This window comes from Sinocyclocheilus anshuiensis, unplaced genomic scaffold, assembly GCF_001515605.1.
Source record: "Sinocyclocheilus anshuiensis isolate Anshui unplaced genomic scaffold, SAMN03320099.WGS_v1.1 scaffold659, whole genome shotgun sequence".
NCBI classification, from domain to species: domain Eukaryota; kingdom Metazoa; phylum Chordata; class Actinopteri; order Cypriniformes; family Cyprinidae; genus Sinocyclocheilus; species Sinocyclocheilus anshuiensis.
Window position 1 is genome coordinate 1134249 of NW_015549698.1, and position 5021 is coordinate 1139269.

The following is a 5021-nucleotide window of genomic DNA, read 5'->3' on the forward strand; positions in this document are numbered from 1 at the left end:
ATTCTGCGACATAAAACACACCAGTTACACCCCACTCCTGATTTTTTAAAACGGTTGTTTCTTTAAAAAGATGGTTGCTAACAAGTTGCTAAATGGGACTACATGCGCTGTCGGGGACATTAAACGTCATCACACGGTTGATCAGTTTATAGTATTTTCCAATCGTAGTGTATAATTTATAGTACAATTAATTGTAGAATAACCAGTTAATAGTTTCCCGCATTTTATATTGTTGTTCGACGATGTTTTTGTGTTTTGCCCCGAAATGCAACACAAGTCTTGGGATGGAAGATGCTTGTTTTATCGCTTACTGATTTGGAGACTCTGGGCACCATAAATAAACTCATATTACAATTATTCCATGTAAACACCACATTTACTGGCTTAGTCTCGGGGAAAGTGAAACTTTAAAGGGATAGTTCACCCAAAAATGAAAATTCTGTCATCATTTACTCACCCTAATGTCGTTCCAAACCTGTATGAGTTGCTTTCTTATGTTGAACACAAAAGAAGATATTTTGAAGATTGCTGGTAATCAAAGAGTTGGTGGTTGCCATTGACTTCTACACTCTCAGAAAAAAAGGTACAATTTTGTACCAAAGAAGGTACAAACCCTTGTCACTGGGGCAGTACCTTTTAAGGGTACATACAGAATTGTACCTTAATATTTAGGAACATATTTGTACCATTCCAATTTGTACCTTAAAGGACATGATTTGTACTATGGGTAACCAAATGTACCTTTTCATTTTTAAAACTTGTTGGTACAATATTGTACCTTCATCAAAGGTACACATCTTGTCCTTTAATGTACCACCCCAGTGACAAGCCCATTTGTACCTTAACTGTGGCAAATATGTTCTTTCAAGAGCTATTAAAGGCCATTTTCCTGTTGAATAACATGCTCATTCAACAACTGAAACCAAAATATTTTTTAATATCAGTAACTGCAAATACATATCAAATACACACAAGTGGTTGAACAGTAAAATATTTCTTTGTGTAAATGCATCTTTCCAGATGACAATAAAGACTTAAAAAAAAAAGTAACAGTGTATCACTTTAAAAAAAAAGCTGCAAAACATTTCACAATACAATTAAATTAAATGTTACAGTACATAAAATACAATTACACTAAAATGTTACATTATGTAACAAAACTAGAAAACTTTTCCCCCACTTTTCACACAACATCCCTGCATTTATTTAACATTTTCAAAAAACAACATCCTTCACCTCAACTGCTCGGCAAATTTCAGATCCCTCCATTTGTACAATTCTGAAGATTCTCTTCTCACTGAAGACTTGTGTCCAGTCAGATGTTCCCAAAATCTGCACAGTGGGATATGGTGTGCGCTGGTTCTTCCTGAACTAAATGAAGAATCAGTATTAGAAAAGACAGCAGTAAACTGTTTGCATTTATATTCCCACTGACTAGTTACAACTGTACCCTGAATATTTTTTTATCTCACTACAGATTCTTTGCATGTAACACCTGTCTGATTGTGACAATTGTTCACTTTCTCCCTGAATATCACCAGATGTAAAACCAGAGTAGCATAAAAAAAATCCATATCTAAAAAGACATTTAGCAACTATGAAGACATACATTATTCATTCCATACTTTCAAAACAAGCAAAGTCTAAAGATGAAACATGCATACCACAAAGATTCACTGCAAGATATTTTTGATGAAATCTGAGAGCTTTCTGTCCCTTCATAAGCAGCTATGCAACTTACATATTCAAGGCCCAGAAAAGTAGGAAAGACCTCATTAAAGTAATCCATGCGACTCCAGTGGTTTAACCTCAATTTTATAAAGTGATGTGAGTGCTACGTTTGCACAAAACAAAACAAAAACATAATTTACAATTTTATTTACAATGCATTAATGTTGTGTTCACACAAGAGATGACGCTGTCACATGAATGCACTTTGGATAAATTATTTTGTAAATAGGTGGTAAATAGTGTTGCACAAAGCACTCACATCACTTCATAAAATTGAGGTTAAACCACAGAAGTGAGTGACATGTATTACTCTGACGTCTTTCTTACGGTTCTGAACCTTGAATGTGTAAGTTGTGTTGCTACCAGTGGAGGGACAGAAAGCTTTTGCAATTTGCATTTCATCAAAAATATCTTCATGAAGACGAACTAAGGTCTTATGAGTGAGGTGACTGGTTTTACTTTGCTAAAGTAAGGAAACTTTGCTTCCTTTGCTCCTATAAACAAACTCGAGAGACTAGCATTCCTCAGAGGCGCGCGCTGCGCATACGTGCTGCGTCATCCGCCGGAACGGCTTCCACATATGAAATATAATGGAAGTGAGAGAAAAGTGTTTATTACGTTTGAAATATGCTAAAAAATAAGATGAAAAAGTCACATGGATGCCTTTGAATGTCATTGTTTACTCACCCTCGTGTCATTCCAAACCCATAAGACTTTAGTTCCTCATCAAAACACAAAGATCTTTTCAATGAAATCTGACAGATTTCTGTCCCTCCACTGACAGTCCACGCAACTACCACTTTGAAACTTTCAAAATTCATAAAGCGATTGTAAGACTAATCCATATGAATAGAGCAGTTTAGTCCAAATGTTCTAGAGACTCAATTGCTTTATATGATGAACAAACTGAACTTGGTCTTTTATTCACATATAAACACTGAACAAACAGACGCTTAACCATACTTGCTTGACGCATGAGAACAAACTTCACTGGTTCTTGTGGAAGCTCAAACTTGATGTTTAACACAAATTTTTTCAAAACAAAAGGTATTTTGTTTACCATATCTGATGTGTGTACCGATGAATGTTTATATGTGAATAAAAGCATAAATTAAATCTGTTCATCATATAAAATGATCGAGCCTCTTCAGAAAATCTGGACTAAACTGTTCGATTCATATTTGTTTTACATTATTTTTATGAAATTTTTGAAGCATCAAAGTAGTAGTTGTGTGGACTGTCAATGGAGGAACAGAAATCTCTCATTTTTCATTAAAACATCTTCATTTGTGTTTTGAAGATGAATGAAAGTCTTAGGGGTTTGGAACGGAATAAGGGTGATGATGACGATTTTGATTTTGGGATGAACTAATAACCCTTTAACAATTAGCTGCCATTGTATAGACATCAGCAAAAGAGACTTACTGGTTGTCTTCTGGTCCTGCAAAGTCTTCACATGGGCATGAAATAGCATCCTCCCCAACAGTAGACACAGTCTTCACCTGCATATAAATGCAAAATACACATATGTAATGACAATATTACACTGCAAGATTCTATCATATTTAATGTGAATGACTTGTTTCTTTAGTGTAAAGCTCATGAAACATAAATTAAATCTCAGATGTGTTTGTGTCGCAGACCACAGAAGACTATGTTAGTATCTATTCATTTTAATTTTAGTAGGAAAATTTAAATTTATTTACATTTAAATTTCACTCATTTTTGTACTGATACTTGCTTCACAGCTGAGGACACAGACTTGTTGTACGAGTATGATCAATGTAACTTGCTACTTACAAGAAAAGCTCAAAAAAGCTGTGCTATCCCTGAGACCAGCACTGACAGTTTCTCCATCATCTTCGTGATCTGAAAGTTAAAGACACATTTGCTGAGTTTCAGAGTTCTCTAATAAAATGAATGACATGTATATGACTTCGAGATAGGGCAGAATCAGGTAATCACATTCTTTTAAAAACAGAGACCGAAAGATAGGCAGCTCACACAGAACATTTCAATTTGTCTGTATTGTTCAACAGGTGCAATACAACACCATGGCGCTTCAGGGTAAGCATTCATTTACAATAATTCAAAAGTATTATTTTTTTGTACTTCAAACTTATACACAAACTATACACAAGCACTGTTGCTTTAAAATTGATTTGCAGAAGGCTAAACACAGCTGGCTATTTAAGCTTTTACGCTCCCTGTTGTGAATGGGTGGCTGTAACGTCTAACACCGTGTCTACACCGGACGTGAGCGGCGCGACAAAATACTATAGAATCCATTATAATCATCAGCGATGCTGTCTACACTGGATGCGGCGCGACACGACAAATCTGCTGCCGCGGTCTATTTATGACGTACTGACACAAAGTTCAAATGACACAGTCGCTTTGTCGCGTCCAGTGTAGACACGGTGTTATACATTTTTGATTCGGTTAAAAGCAAGCATAAAACTCACCTTTGAATTTCCTCCTCTCTTCGTCTGATAATTCGAGTCAAGCCTCTCTTTAGCTTGTGAAGTTCCTCTAACGATAAAGAAGTTGAAGTCCTGGATGTGCTGGCGCTAGACTGCTTCCCGCTCTCCGATGTTTGAAAATTCCGTTAACGGCTGCTGCGACTTCGGCCCGTCAATTCTTGTGTTGCCATGGCTAATAGTTAACCGTTGATATTTAAAAGTTACAATGGACAGCGTTGAGCAAACGCCATATTGTATATGTAGTCGCGATCATTTAATACTACTAATCAACTAATTGCATTTTTTTTTTTTATGTAACGTTATACAAATGGCTAAAACCATTGAGCGCATAGCTCCATGAATTAATTTAAGCCATTCATTTCACGTTGAGTAGCTGAAACATTTACATTTTCGACTTGTGAACTTAATATAAACATAAATTGTCAAAACTCACCTTTAAATCTCGTCGTCTTCAAGATTAACACTTACAATCCATTCTCAAAGAGCTTTTCTGTTGATAAAAGGGTAAAAGTAGTCTGCTTCCCGCTCTCTGTTCTATTTGAAAATTCAGTAACGGCCGCAGCGATTTCGACCAATCAGAGTCTTGTTGCTATGCCTAATAGTTAAAACAGCAACCAATCATGCATGAAACAGTAAATTTGTACCTTTGACGTGAGAACTTTCATGTACCTTCATTTCAGTTGTACCTTGAAAGGTACCAAACAGTATCATCGGAGGTCTTTACTGTACCATTAAAGTTACAATTATTAAAAAGGTACAAAACTGTTCTTTGAGGAACATTATTTGTACCATCGTGTACCTTTTTTT

At 35.8% G+C, this 5021-nt stretch overlaps 1 long non-coding RNA gene across 2 annotated transcripts; it reads right to left on the minus strand.

Moving 5' to 3' along the window:
• Positions 1–1101: 1101 nt before the first annotated feature.
• On the minus strand, positions 1102–4820 carry LOC107660534 (uncharacterized). Of its 2 annotated transcripts, XR_001631010.1 has the most exons (5): positions 4648–4820; positions 4197–4386; positions 3532–3600; positions 3157–3233; positions 1102–1371 (listed from the first exon to the last, which is right to left on the minus strand). It is a non-coding gene; the product is annotated as an uncharacterized LOC107660534 (long non-coding RNA). The 2 variants fall into 2 exon arrangements; XR_001631011.1 differs by lacking the exon at positions 3532–3600.
• Positions 4821–5021: the final 201 nt, after the last annotated feature.